General features: G+C 40.3%; 1 protein-coding gene across 1 annotated transcript in view; it reads left to right on the top strand.

The window, feature by feature from the left end:
* Nucleotides 1–16,602, top strand: part of PTK7 (protein tyrosine kinase 7 (inactive)) — a 436,928-nt gene that overhangs the window by 332,081 nt on the left and 88,245 nt on the right. The window lies entirely within an intron of this gene.

Raw genomic sequence — 16,602 nt, 5'->3', positions numbered from 1 at the left:
AAGGAGTGGAGACATTTGTTGGATGGGACAATGTGTCCTTAAGGGGTTAAACTGTACGTATAATTGGGTTACCTCTCAGGCTAAGGGGAGGGAATCTGTGGGATGTAACCATTGTGAGATTGGGTAATTCATAATTGTATGTGGGCGTCTCCCTTGCAGGGGAGAATTGCATAAAAGCAGAGTGTGTGTCATTAAACCAGAGATCTTCTTGACCTTCAATACGTAGCCTTGTCTCGTTATTGGAGGGAAATGTTATATACATACTGGGGATTTCTATGCTCTGCATACTCCCTTGAGCTTTAATCACTTAGCTCTTGTTCCTGATACGCTCTCCTTGGAGGAGAGGTCTTCCCCACATGGTCCTGGAGGACAGAAGTTGATTCCAGGGTGGACGGAAGACAGCGCGGCTCCAGTTAAGATACGGCGATTGAGGAGTCTGCGGTGGTTGTGGTGTCCGGTGCGGTGCTTGTGGTCCTCGGCAAAAGCTAGGAAGCGTCCATCAACAGAAGGTGTCCGATACAACCATCACGTGATAATACAGCTCCTTCTGCACACAATCTCTACAGCTCCTTCTGCTCACATTCTCTATATACCATCACGTGATAATACAGCTCCTTCTGCACACATTCTCTACAGCTCCTTCTGTTCACATCCTCTATATACCATCACGTGATAATACAGCTCCTTCTGCACACATTCTCTATATACCATGACATAATAATACAGCTCCTTCTGCACACATTCTCTATATACCATGACATGATCATACAGCTCCTTCTGCACATATTTTCTATATACCATCACATGATAATACAGCTCCTTCTGCTCACATTCTCTATATACCATCACAGGATAATACAGCTCCTTCTGCACACATTCTCTATATACCATCACATGATAATACACTCCTTCTGCACACATCCTCGATATACCATCACGTGATAATACAGCTCCTTCTGCACACATTCTCTATATACCATCACATGATAATACAGCTCCTTCTGCTCACATTCTCTATATACCATCACATGATAATACAGCTCCTTCTGCTCACATTCTCTATATACCATCACATGATAATACAGCTCCTTCTGCACACATCCTCTATATACCATCGCGTGATAATACAGCTCCTTCTGCACACATCCTCTATATACCATCACGTGATATTACAGCTCCTTCTGCTCACATTCTCTATATACCATCACATGATAATACACTCCTTCTGCTCACATTCTCTATATACCATCACGTGATAATACAGCTCCTTCTGCTCACATTCTCTATATACCATCACGTGATAATACAGCTCCTTCTGCTCACATTCTCTATATACCATCACGTGATAATACAGCTCCTTCTGCTCACATTCTCTATATACCATCACGTGATAATACAGCTCCTTCTGCTCACATCCTCTATATACCATCACGTGATAATACAGCTCCTTCTGCACACATTCTCTATATACCATCACATGATAATACAGCTCCTTCTGCACACATTCACTATATACCATCACATGATAATACAGCTCCTTCTGCACACATTCTCTATATACCATCACGTGATAATACAGCTCCTTCTGCACACATTCTCTATATACCATCACAGGATAATACAGCTCCTCCTGCTCACATCCTCTATATACCATCACATGATAATACAGCTCCTTCTGCACACATCCTCTATATACCATCACATGATAATACACTCCTTCTGCTCACATTCTCTATATACCATCACGTGATAATACAGCTCCTTCTGCTCACATTCTCTATATACCATCACATGATAATACAGCTCCTTCTGCTCACATTCTCTATATACCATCACATGATAATACAGCTCCTTCTGCACACATCCTCTATATACCATCACATGATAATACACTCCTTCTGCTCACATTCTCTATATACCATCACGTGATAATACACTCCTTCTGCTCACATTCTCTATATACCATCACATGATAATACAGCTCCTTCTGCACACATCCTCTATATACCATCACATGATAATACACTCCTTCTGCTCACATTCTCTATATACCATCACGTGATAATACACTCCTTCTGCTCACATTCTCTATACCATCACATGATAATACAGCTCCTTCTGCTCACATTCTCTATATACCATCACATGATAATACAGCTCCTTCTGCTCACATTCTCTATATACCATCACATGATAATACAGCTCCTTCTGCTCACATTCTCTATATACCATCGCGTGATAATACAGCTCCTTCTGCTCACATCCTCTATATACCATCACATGATAATACAGCTCCTTCTGCTCACATTCTCTATATACCATCGCGTGATAATACAGCTCCTTCTGCTCACATTCTCTATATACCATCACAGGATAATACAGCTCCTTCTGCTCACATCCTCTATATACCATCACATGATAATACACTCCTTCTGCTCACATTCTCTATATACCATCGCATGATAATACAGCTCCTTCTGCTCACATTCTCTATATACCATCACATGATAATACAGCTCCTTCTGCTCACATTCTCTATATACCATCACGTGATAATACAGCTCCTTCTGCTCACATCCTCTATATACCATCACGTGATAATACAAAACCTTCTGCTCACATCCTCTATATACCATCACATGATAATACAGCTCCTTCTGCTCACATTCTCTATATACCATCACATGATAATACAGCTCCTTCTGCTCACATCCTCTATATACCATCACGTGATAATACAAAACCTTCTGCTCACATCCTCTATATACCATCACATGATAATACAGCTCCTCCTGCTCACATTCTCTATATACCATCACGTGATAATACAGCTCCTTCTGCTCACATTCTCTATATACCATCACATGATAATACAGCTCCTTCTGCTCACATTCTCTATATACCATCACGTGATAATACAGCTCCTTCTGCACACATTCTCTATATACCATCACATGATAATACAGCTCCTTCTGCTCACATTCTCTATATACCATCACGTGATAATACAGCTCCTTCTGCTCACATTCTCTATATACCATCACATGATAATACAGCTCCTTCTGCTCACATTCTCTATATACCATCACATGATAATACAGCTCCTTCTGCTCACATTCTCTATATACCATCACGTGATAATACAGCTCCTTCTGCTCACATCCTCTATATACCATCACATGATAATACAGCTCCTTCTGCTCACATTCTCTATATACCATCACGTGATAATACAGCTCCTTCTGCACACATTCTCTATATACCATCACAGGATAATACAGCTCCTTCTGCACACATCCTCTATATACCATCACATGATAATACAGCTCCTTCTGCTCACATTCTCTATATACCATCACATGATAATACAGCTCCTTCTGCTCACATTCTCTATATACCATCACATGATAATACAGCTCCTTCTGCTCACATCCTCTATATACCATCACATGATAATACAGCTCCTTCTGCTCACATTCTCTATATACCATCACATGATAATACAGCTCCTCGTGCTCACATCCTCTATATACCATCACATGATATTACAGCTCCTTCTGCTCACATTCTCTATATACCATCACGTGATAATACAGCTCCTTCTGCTCACATCCTCTATATACCATCACATGATAATACAGCTCCTTCTGCACACATCCTCTATATACCATCACATGATAATACACTCCTTCTGCTCACATTCTCTATATACCATCACATGATAATACAGCTCCTTCTGCTCACATTCTCTATATACCATCACGTGATAATACAGCTCCTTCTGCTCACATTCTCTATATACATTCACGTGATAATACAGCTCCTTCTGCTCACATTCTCTATATACCATCACATGATAATACAGCTCCTTCTGCTCACATTCTCTATATACCATCACATGATAATACAGCTCCTTCTGCTCACATTCTCTATATACCATCACATGATAATACAGCTCCTTCTGCTCACATTCTCTATATACCATTGCGTGATAATACAGCTCCTTCTGCTCACATTCTCTATATACCATCACATGATAATACAGCTCCTTCTGCTCACATTCTCTATATACCATCACATGATAATACAGCTCCTTCTGCTCACATTCTCTATATACCATCGCGTGATAATACAGCTCCTTCTGCTCACATCCTCTATATACCATCACATGATAATACACTCCTTCTGCTCACATTCTCTATATACCATCACGTGATAATACAGCTCCTTCTGCTCACATTCTCTATATACCATCACATGATAATACAGCTCCTTCTGCTCACATTCTCTATATACCATCACATGATAATACAGCTCCTTCTGCTCACATTCTCTATATACCATCACGTGATAATACAGCTCCTTCTGCTCACATTCTCTATATACCATCACATGATAATACAGCTCCTTCTGCACACATTCTCTATATACCATCACGTGATAATACAGCTCCTTCTGCTCACATTCTCTATATACCATCACGTGATAATACAGCTCCTTCTGCTCACATTCTCTATATACCATCACGTGATAATACAGCTCCTTCTGCACACATTCTCTATATACCATCACATGATAATACAGCTCCTTCTGCACACATTCTCTATATACCATCACGTGATAATACAGCTCCTTCTGCTCACATTCTCTATATACCATCACAGGATAATACAGCTCCTTCTGCTCACATTCTCTATATACCATCACAGGATAATACAGCTCCTTCTGCTCACATCCTCTATATACCATCGCATGATAATACAGCTCCTTCTGCTCACATTCTCTATATACCATCACATGATAATACAGCTCCTTCTGCTCACATTCTCTATATACCATCACGTGATAATACAGCTCCTTCTGCTCACATTCTCTATATACCATCACGTGATAATACAGCTCCTTCTGCTCACATTCTCTATATACCATCACAGGATAATACAGCTCCTTCTGCACACATTCTCTATATACCATCGCGTGATAATACAGCTCCTTCTGCACACATCCTCTATATACCATCACATGATAATACACTCCTTCTGCTCACATTCTCTATATACCATCACGTGATAATACAGCTCCTTCTGCTCACATTCTCTATATACCATCACGTGATATTACAGCTCCTTCTGCTCACATTCTCTATATACCATCACGTGATAATACAGCTCCTTCTGCTCACATTCTCTATATACCATCACGTGATAATACAGCTCCTTCTGCACACATTCTCTATATACCATCACATGATAATACAGCTCCTTCTGCTCACATTCTCTATATACCATCACATGATAATACAGCTCCTTCTGCTCACATCCTCTATATACCATCACGTGATAATACACTCCTTCTGCTCACATTCTCTATATACCATCACGTGATAATACAGCTCCTTCTGCTCACATTCTCTATATACCATCACGTGATAATACAGCTCCTTCTGCTCACATTCTCTATATACCATCACGTGATAATACAGCTCCTTCTGCTCACATTCTCTATATACCATCACATGATAATACAGCTCCTTCTGCTCACATTCTCTATATACCATCACATGATAATACATTCTCTATATACCATCACGTGATAATACAGCTCCTTCTGCTCACATTCTCTATATACCATCACATGATAATACAGCTCCTTCTGCTCACATCCTCTATATACCATCACATGATAATACAGCTCCTCCTGCTCACATTCTCTATATACCATCACGTGATAATACAGCTCCTTCTGCTCACATTCTCTATATACCATCACATGATAATACAGCTCCTTCTGCTCACATTCTCTATATACCATCACATGATAATACAGCTCCTTCTGCTCACATTCTCTATATACCATAACATGATAATACAGCTCCTTCTGCACACATTCTCTATATACCATCACATGATAATACAGCTCCTTCTGCACACATTCTCTATATACCATCACGTGATAATACAGCTCCTTCTGCTCACATTCTCTATATACCATCACGTGATAATACAGCTCCTTCTGCACACATTCTCTATATACCATCACATGATAATACAGCTCCTTCTGCTCACATTCTCTATATACCATCACATGATAATACAGCTCCTTCTGCTCACATTCTCTATATACCATCACATGATAATACAGCTCCTTCTGCTCACATTCTCTATATACCATCACATGATATTACAGCTCCTTCTGCTCACATTCTCTATATACCATCACATGATAATACAGCTCCTTCTGCTCACATTCTCTATATACCATCACGTGATAATACAGCTACTTCTGCTCACATTCTCTATATACCATCACATGATAATACAGCTCCTTCTGCTCACATTCTCTATATACCATCACATGATAATACAGCTCCTTCTGCACACATTCTCTATATACCATCACGTGATAATACAGCTCCTTCTGCTCACATCCTCTATATACCATCACATGATAATACAGCTCCTTCTGCTCACATTCTCTATATACCATCACATGATAATACAGCTCCTTCTGCTCACATCCTCTATATACCATCACATGATAATACAGCTCTTTCTGCTCACATCCTCTATATACCATCACATGATAATACAGCTCCTTCTGCACACATCCTCTATATACCATCACATGATAATACAGCTCCTTCTGCACACATCCTCTATATACCATCACATGATAATACAGCTCCTTCTGCTCACATCCTCTATATACCATCACATGATAATACAGCTCCTTCTGCACACATCCTCTATATACCATCACATGATAATACAGCTCCTTCTGCACACATCCTCTATATACCATCACATGATAATACAGCTCCTTCTGCTCACATCCTCTATATACCATCACATGATAATACAGCTCCTTCTGCTCACATCCTCTATATACCATCACGTGATAATACAGCTCCTTCTGCACACATTCTCTATATACCATCACGTGATAATACAGCTCCTTCTGCTCACATTCTCTATATACCATCACATGATAATACAGCTCCTTCTGCACACATCCTCTATATACCATCACATGATAATACAGCTCCTTCTGCTCACATTCTCTATATACCATCACATGATAATACAGCTCCTTCTGCTCACATTCTCTATATACCATCACAGGATAATACAGCTCCTTCTGCACACATCCTCTATATACCATCACATGATAATACAGCTCCTTCTGCTCACATTCTCTATATACCATCACATGATAATACAGCTCCTTCTGCTCACATTCTCTATATACCATCACATGATAATACAGCTCCTTCTGCTCACATCCTCTATATACCATCACATGATAATACAGCTCCTTCTGCTCACATTCTCTATATACCATCACATGATAATACAGCTCCTCGTGCTCACATCCTCTATATACCATCACATGATATTACAGCTCCTTCTGCTCACATCCTCTATATACCATCACATGATAATACAGCTCCTTCTGCTCACATCCTCTATATACCATCACATGATAATACAGCTCCTTCTGCACACATCCTCTATATACCATCACATGATAATACACTCCTTCTGCTCACATTCTCTATATACCATCACATGATAATACAGCTCCTTCTGCTCACATTCTCTATATACCATCACGTGATAATACAGCTCCTTCTGCTCACATTCTCTATATACCATCACGTGATAATACAGCTCCTTCTGCTCACATTCTCTATATACCATCACATGATAATACAGCTCCTTCTGCTCACATTCTCTATATACCATCACATGATAATACAGCTCCTTCTGCACACATTCTCTATATACCATCACATGATAATACAGCTCCTTCTGCTCACATTCTCTATATACCATTGCGTGATAATACAGCTCCTTCTGCACACATCCTCTATATACCATCACATGATAATACAGCTCCTTCTGCTCACATTCTCTATATACCATCACATGATAATACAGCTCCTTCTGCACACATTCTCTATATACCATCACATGATAATACAGCTCCTTCTGCTCACATTCTCTATATACCATCGCGTGATAATACAGCTCCTTCTGCTCACATCCTCTATATACCATCACATGATAATACAGCTCCTTCTGCACACATCCTCTATATACCATCACATGATAATACACTCCTTCTGCTCACATTCTCTATATACCATCACATGATAATACACTCCTTCTGCTCACATTCTCTATATACCATCACGTGATAATACAGCTCCTTCTGCTCACATTCTCTATATACCATCACATGATAATACAGCTCCTTCTGCTCACATTCTCTATATACCATCACATGATAATACAGCTCCTTCTGCTCACATTCTCTATATACCATCACGTGATAATACAGCTCCTTCTGCTCACATTCTCTATATACCATCACATGATAATACAGCTCCTTCTGCACACATTCTCTATATACCATCACGTGATAATAAAGCTCCTTCTGCTCACATTCTCTATATACCATCACGTGATAATACAGCTCCTTCTGCTCACATTCTCTATATACCATCACGTGATAATACAGCTCCTTCTGCACACATTCTCTATATACCATCACATGATAATACAGCTCCTTCTGCACACATTCTCTATATACCATCACGTGATAATACAGCTCCTTCTGCTCACATTCTCTATATACCATCACAGGATAATACAGCTCCTTCTGCTCACATTCTCTATATACCATCACAGGATAATACAGCTCCTTCTGCTCACATCCTCTATATACCATCGCATGATAATACAGCTCCTTCTGCTCACATTCTCTATATACCATCACATGATAATACAGCTCCTTCTGCTCACATTCTCTATATACCATCACGTGATAATACAGCTCCTTCTGCTCACATTCTCTATATACCATCACATGATAATACAGCTCCTTCTGCTCACATTCTCTATATACCATCACATGATAATACAGCTGTAGCGGACCGTTTCACTTACAAGAGGATAAAACCCAGTTTAGGCGATAATCCCCTTTCCAGATGCACCGGCAGCTACTGCAAACACCATTCTCCCGACTGGAACCACACGAACACTGGAACAGCTGAACAAGAAAAGCAGACATCGGCTTACACTCTTGGCAGTCAGCTTACAATCCCATTCCCCCAAAGACCGAGACGACACATCGCTTTGAGGGTTAAGCAAGAACTCAAGACTGGGACACCGAGTCTGGCTTTCATTACCAACAAGTACATACAGGACACTCCCAGGGGGAGGATGAATTTAACCAATCACATGGATGTACCTCCCACACATTTCCTCCCCTTAGATTAACACTTAACACAATTATACTGTACACCTTTTTCCCCAATTCCTGGATGTACCCCAAATACATATGATACACCCCTAAAACAGGTATCCCCTGATAGCCCTGATCTGGGTGAGCAACATACTCAAAAATCACCCAGATCGGACCAGGGGTTCGGGAGTTATGAGCAGGCAAAGGTTTGACCGACCGCATGGGTAAAGTATCCGAAAACAGTTCCATGCATTTTGGCCCTGCGGTCGGTCACAAACAAGGGAATGAAAACAGGCGAATTGCCTGTGTTATAGAGCCTGGAGAGGGTTTGAATGAATTCCCTTGTTTGAGGGGTTCTTTCTACCGAACGGCGGGCCATTCGGTAGTTTCTATACGAAATCCTGGAAGTCTGGAGGTCTCAGCGGTGTTTGCCTAGTCGAGTGTCCGATTTTAGTTCCAGACACTCGATGGCAAAACACCGCTGTTCGGTAGTTAAAGATGGCCGCCGCCACGTGGTTGTTTCCTGAATGGCGGCCACTCAGAGGACACAGAACACATTACATGATTGCCAATTACCCGTTTGCAACATTGTTGCAAACGGTAATTGGAGGCACACTTAGTCCTGGGTGGTCTGGTTGTTCGGTAGTTTCCTCCATACAATGAATGGAGTGATTCTACCGAACAATCAGATGAAGGCTGCATATATATATATAACCCAGGTTAACTGCATACATAAATACATATACAATATACAGGCAGTACAATAGGATATGCTTCACAGTCTTAAAGGGACAGTAGTCCCAAAATGTCCATTGCTGATTTTAAAGGGCCAGTAGCAGCAATATAAATTAGTACATGCCCAAATATAGCCTTTAAAGTGCAATATGTCTAGGGGCCATAGTCAGCGGGCAGGAGGCTAGCAGCCAGGCCTCTCCAGTTCACAGTGGCGAAGCTGGTTTCGCCACAACAGCTCCTTCTGCTCACATTCTCTATATACCATCGCGTGATAATACAGCTCCTTCTGCACACATCCTCTATATACCATCACATGATAATACACTCCTTCTGCTCACATTCTCTATATACCATCACGTGATAATACAGCTCCTTCTGCTCACATTCTCTATATACCATCACAGGATAATACAGCTCCTTCTGCTCACATTCTCTATATACCATCGCGTGATAATACAGCTCCTTCTGCACACATCCTCTATATACCATCACATGATAATACACTCCTTCTGCTCACATTCTCTATATACCATCACGTGATAATACAGCTCCTTCTGCTCACATTCTCTATATACCATCACGTGATATTACAGCTCCTTCTGCTCACATTCTCTATATACCATCACGTGATAATACAGCTCCTTCTGCTCACATTCTCTATATACCATCACGTGATAATACAGCTCCTTCTGCACACATTCTCTATATACCATCACATGATAATACAACTCCTTCTGCTCACATTCTCTATATACCATCACATGATAATACAACTCCTTCTGCTCACATTCTCTATATACCATCACATGATAATACAGCTCCTTCTGCTCACATCCTCTATATACCATCACGTGATAATACACTCCTTCTGCTCACATTCTCTATATACCATCACGTGATAATACAGCTCCTTCTGCTCACATTCTCTATATACCATCACGTGATAATACAGCTCCTTCTGCTCACATTCTCTATATACCATCACGTGATAATACAGCTCCTTCTGCTCACATTCTCTATATACCATCACATGATAATACAGCTCCTTCTGCTCACATCCTCTATATACCATCACATGATAATACAGCTCCTCCTGCTCACATTCTCTATATACCATCATGTGATAATACAGCTCCTTCTGCTCACATTCTCTATATACCATCACATGATAATACAGCTCCTTCTGCTCACATTCTCTATATACCATCACATGATAATACAGCTCCTTCTGCTCACATTCTCTATATACCATCACAGGATAATACAGCTCCTTCTGCTCACATTCTCTATATACCATAACATGATAATACAGCTCCTTCTGCACACATTCTCTATATACCATCACATGATAATACAGCTCCTTCTGCTCACATTCTCTATATACCATCACGTGATAATACAGCTCCTTCTGCACACATTCTCTATATACCATCACATGATAATACAGCTCCTTCTGCTCACATTCTCTATATACCATCACATGATAATACAGCTCCTTCTGCTCACATTCTCTATATACCATCACATGATAATACAGCTCCTTCTGCTCACATTCTCTATATACCATCACATGATATTACAGCTCCTTCTGCTCACATTCTCTATATACCATCACATGATAATACAGCTCCTTCTGCTCACATTCTCTATATACCATCACGTGATAATACAGCTCCTTCTGCTCACATCCTCTATATACCATCACATGATAATACAGCTCCTTCTGCTCACATTCTCTATATACCATCACATGATAATACAGCTCCTTCTGCACACATTCTCTATATACCATCACGTGATAATACAGCTCCTTCTGCTCACATCCTCTATATACCATCACATGATAATACAGCTCCTTCTGCTCACATTCTCTATATACCATCACATGATAATACAGCTCCTTCTGCTCACATCCTCTATATACCATCACATGATAATACAGCTCTTTCTGCTCACATCCTCTATATACCATCACATGATAATACAGCTCCTTCTGCACACATCCTCTATATACCATCACATGATAATACAGCTCCTTCTGCACACATCCTCTATATACCATCACATGATAATACAGCTCCTTCTGCTCACATCCTCTATATACCATCACATGATAATACAGCTCCTTCTGCTCACATCCTCTATATACCATCACATGATAATACAGCTCCTTCTGCACACATCCTCTATATACCATCACATGATAATACAGCTCCTTCTGCACACATCCTCTATATACCATCACATGATAATACAGCTCCTTCTGCTCACATCCTCTATATACCATCACATGATAATACAGCTCCTTCTGCTCACATCCTCTATATACCATCACATGATAATACAGCTCCTTCTGCACACACTCTCTATATACCATCACATGATAATACAGCTCCTTCTGCACACATTCTCTATATACCATCACATGATAATACAGCTCCTTCTGCACACATTCTCTATATACCATCTCAGCGGTGTTTGCCTAGTCGAGTGTTCTGCTCACATTCTCTATATACCATCACGTGATAATACAGCTCCTTCTGCTCACCTTCTCTATATACCATCACATGATAATACAGCTCCTTCTGCTCACATTCTCTATATACCATCACGTGATAATACAGCTCCTTCTGCTCACATTCTCTATATACCATCACATGATAATACAGCTCCTTCTGCACACATTCTCTATATACCATCACGTGATAATACAGCTCCTTCTGCTCACATTCTCTATATACCATCACATGATAATACAGCTCCTTCTGCACACATTCTCTATATACCATCACATGATAATACAGCTCCTTCTGCTCACATTCTCTATATACCATCACGTGATAATACAGCTCCTTCTGCTCACATTCTCTATATACCATCACATGATAATACAGCTCCTTCTGCTCACATTCTCTATATACCATCACATGATAATACAGCTCCTTCTGCTCACATTCTCTATATACCATCACGTGATAATACAGCTCCTTCTGCACACATTCTCTATATACCATCACAGGATAATACAGCTCCTTCTGCTCACATTCTCTATATACCATCACAGGATAATACAGCTCCTTCTGCACACATTCTCTATATACCATCACGTGATAATACAGCTCCTTCTGCTCACAGTCTCTATATACCATCACATGATAATACAGCTCCTCCTGCTCACATTCTCTATATACCATCACGTGATAATACAGCTCCTTCTGCTCACATTCTCTATATACCATCACGTGATAATACAGCTCCTTCTGCACACATTCTCTATATACCATCACGTGATAATACAGCTCCTTCTGCTCACATCCTCTATATACCATCACATGATATTACAGCTCCTTCTGCTCACATTCTCTATATACCATCACGTGATAATACAGCTCCTTCTGCACACATTCTCTATATACCATCACGTGATAATACAGCTCCTTCTGCTCACATTCTCTATATACCATCACATGATAATACAGCTCCTCCTGCTCACATTCTCTATATACCATCACGTGATAATACAGCTCCTTCTGCACACATCCTCTATATACCGTCACGTGATAATACAGCTCCTTCTGCACACATTCTCTATATACCATCACGTGATAATACAGCTCCTTCTGCTCACATCCTCTATATACCATCACATGATAATACAGCTCCTTCTGCTCACATTCTCTATATACCATCACATGATAATACAGCTCCTTCTGCTCACATCCTCTATATACCATCACATGATAATACAGCTCTTTCTGCTCACATCCTCTATATACCATCACATGATAATACAGCTCCTTCTGCACACATCCTCTATATACCATCACATGATAATACAGCTCCTTCTGCACACATCCTCTATATACCATCACATGATAATACAGCTCCTTCTGCTCACATCCTCTATATACCATCACATGATAATACAGCTCCTTCTGCTCACATCCTCTATATACCATCACATGATAATACAGCTCCTTCTGCACACATCCTCTATATACCATCACATGATAATACAGCTCCTTCTGCACACATCCTCTATATACCATCACATGATAATACAGCTCCTTCTGCTCACATCCTCTATATACCATCACATGATAATACAGCTCCTTCTGCTCACATCCTCTATATACCATCACATGATAATACAGCTCCTTCTGCACACACTCTCTATATACCATCACATGATAATACAGCTCCTTCTGCACACATTCTCTATATACCATCACATGATAATACAGCTCCTTCTGCACACATTCTCTATATACCATCACATGATAATACAGCTCCTTCTGCTCACATTCTCTATATACCATCACGTGATAATACAGCTCCTTCTGCTCACCTTCTCTATATACCATCACATGATAATACAGCTCCTTCTGCTCACATTCTCTATATACCATCACGTGATAATACAGCTCCTTCTGCTCACATTCTCTATATACCATCACATGATAATACAGCTCCTTCTGCACACATTCTCTATATACCATCACGTGATAATACAGCTCCTTCTGCTCACATTCTCTATATACCATCACATGATAATACAGCTCCTTCTGCACACATTCTCTATATACCATCACATGATAATACAGCTCCTTCTGCTCACATTCTCTATATACCATCACGTGATAATACAGCTCCTTCTGCTCACATTCTCTATATACCATCACATGATAATACAGCTCCTTCTGCTCACATTCTCTATATACCATCACATGATAATACAGCTCCTTCTGCTCACATTCTCTATATACCATCACGTGATAATACAGCTCCTTCTGCACACATTCTCTATATACCATCACAGGATAATACAGCTCCTTCTGCTCACATTCTCTATATACCATCACAGGATAATACAGCTCCTTCTGCACACATTCTCTATATACCATCACGTGATAATACAGCTCCTTCTGCTCACAGTCTCTATATACCATCACATGATAATACAGCTCCTCCTGCTCACATTCTCTATATACCATCACGTGATAATACAGCTCCTTCTGCTCACATTCTCTATATACCATCACGTGATAATACAGCTCCTTCTGCACACATTCTCTATATACCATCACGTGATAATACAGCTCCTTCTGCTCACATCCTCTATATACCATCACATGATATTACAGCTCCTTCTGCTCACATTCTCTATATACCATCACGTGATAATACAGCTCCTTCTGCACACATTCTCTATATACCATCACGTGATAATACAGCTCCTTCTGCTCACATTCTCTATATACCATCACATGATAATACAGCTCCTCCTGCTCACATTCTCTATATACCATCACGTGATAATACAGCTCCTTCTGCACACATCCTCTATATACCGTCACGTGATAATACAGCTCCTTCTGCTCACATCCTCTATATACCATCACATGATAATACACTCCTTCTGCTCACATCCTCTATATACCATCACGTGATAATACAGCTCCTTCTGCTCACATCCTCTATATACCATCACATGATAATACACTCCTTCTGCTCACATCCTCTATATACCATCACGTGATAATACAGCTCCTTCTGCTCACATTCTCTATATACCATCACATGATAATACAGCTCCTTCTGCTCACATTCTCTATATACCGTCACATGATAATACAGCTCCTTCTGCTCACATTCTCTATATACCATCACGTGATAATACAGCTCCTTCTGCTCACATCCTCTATATACCATCACATGATAATACACTCCTTCTGCTCACATCCTCTATATACCATCACGTGATAATACAGCTCCTTCTGCTCACATTCTCTATATACCATCACGTGATAATACAGCTCCTTCTGCTCACATTCTCTATATACCATCACGTGATAATACAGCTCCTTCTGCACACATTCTCTATATACCATCACGTGATAATACAGCTCCTTCTGCACACATTCTCTATATACCATCACATGATAGTACAGCTCCTTCTGCTCACATTCTCTATATACCATCACATGATAATACAGCTCCTCCTGCTCACATTCTCTATATACCATCACGTGATAATACAGCTCCTTCTGCTCACATTCTCTATATACCGTCACGTGATAATACAGCTCCTTCTGCTCACATCCTCTATATACCATCACGTGATAATACAGCTCCTTCTGCTCACATTCTCTATATACCATCACATGATAATACAGCTCCTTCTGCTCACATTCTCTATATACCATCACATGATAATACAGCTCCTTCTGCTCACATTCTCTATATACCGTCACGTGATAATACAGCTCCTTCTGCTCACATCCTCTATATACCATCACGTGATAATACAGCTCCTTCTGCTCACATTCTCTATATACCGTCACGTGATAATACAGCTCCTTCTGCACACATTCTCTATATACCATCACGTGATATTACAGCTCCTTCTGCTCACATTCTCTATATACCATCACGTGATAATACAGCTCCTTCTGCTCACATTCTCTATATACCATCACATGATAATACAGCTCCTTCTGCTCACATTCTCTATATACCATCACATGATAATACAGCTCCTTCTGCACACATTCTCTATGTACCATCACATGATAATACAGCTCCTTCTGCTCACATCCTCTATATACCATCACATGA

Source organism: Pelobates fuscus, chromosome 2 (assembly GCF_036172605.1).
Source record: "Pelobates fuscus isolate aPelFus1 chromosome 2, aPelFus1.pri, whole genome shotgun sequence".
Classification (NCBI taxonomy): Eukaryota; Metazoa; Chordata; class Amphibia; order Anura; family Pelobatidae; genus Pelobates; species Pelobates fuscus.
This window is presented reverse-complemented; position numbering and strand designations above follow the sequence as displayed.